The sequence below is a fragment of the Pygoscelis adeliae genome, unplaced genomic scaffold, assembly GCF_000699105.1.
Source record: "Pygoscelis adeliae isolate BGI_AS28 unplaced genomic scaffold, ASM69910v1 Scaffold766, whole genome shotgun sequence".
NCBI classification, from domain to species: Eukaryota; Metazoa; Chordata; class Aves; order Sphenisciformes; family Spheniscidae; genus Pygoscelis; species Pygoscelis adeliae.
Window position 1 is genome coordinate 143,631 of NW_008825008.1, and position 882 is coordinate 144,512.

Sequence of the window (882 nt, forward strand, 5' to 3'; positions counted from 1 at the left end):
GGGGACAGAGGATCCCCCCAGCACGTGCTCAGGATCCGGCCCCAGAGCTGCTCTCCCTGGCTGCATCGCTACCTGCTTCACAGTCTTTCTGCTTTCCAGCAAGACCTGCCGGGGCCGTGGTGAGCCCTGCATGCAGCCTTGCCCATGCTCTGCATGGATACTGAGGTCATGTGAGTGGGGTGTGGCTGTCACTGTCACCCCCCACCCCGTAGGGCCGCGCCGCCAGGGCCAGGGCACAGCTTTGTCCATGCTGCTCTAGCGTGCGAAACCAGCAACTTCCACCATGACACAGTTTCACTGCAAGGGCTGGTCGGTGCTACAATCCCCCATAGCACCATCCACGCCGTGCTGCTCCCCACCTGGGCTGCTGGTCCCCACACTGGGGGGCTGGTGTGTCCCCCCCCCGGGGCGCAGGGGCACACGGAGCAGTCCCCGGAGCTGGCAGCCCCCGGCAGCTGTTCATTCCTGCCGGCGCGTGAAGCGGACGAGAACATCAATTTCACGGAGCAGCAGCCGCCTCTGCAGAGCTTGCAGCATGCCGGAAGCACAGAAAAATGTTGGGTTCAGCTCGATTCGAACCGAAACCAAATTAAAACCAGAGAGGAGAGGTCGTTCCCAGCGCCAGGAACGCTGGGGAAGAGCTGAGAATCAGGGGAGCCTGTGGGAGCCACAGCTTGGGATGGGCATGGAGAGACCCCCCCCATACCCCAGCCAGGTCCTAGTGCTGGGTACGGTGCCGGGTGGGAGCAGGGCAAGGGGACCAGTGCTGGCAAGCCACCCTGTGCCACACCAAGCATCCCTGCCAGGCCAGGGTGATGCCGGGCGCGGGCTGGGGCACGGTGGGGCTGTGCTGACGGTGGGGCTGTGCTGCAGGCAGGCGGG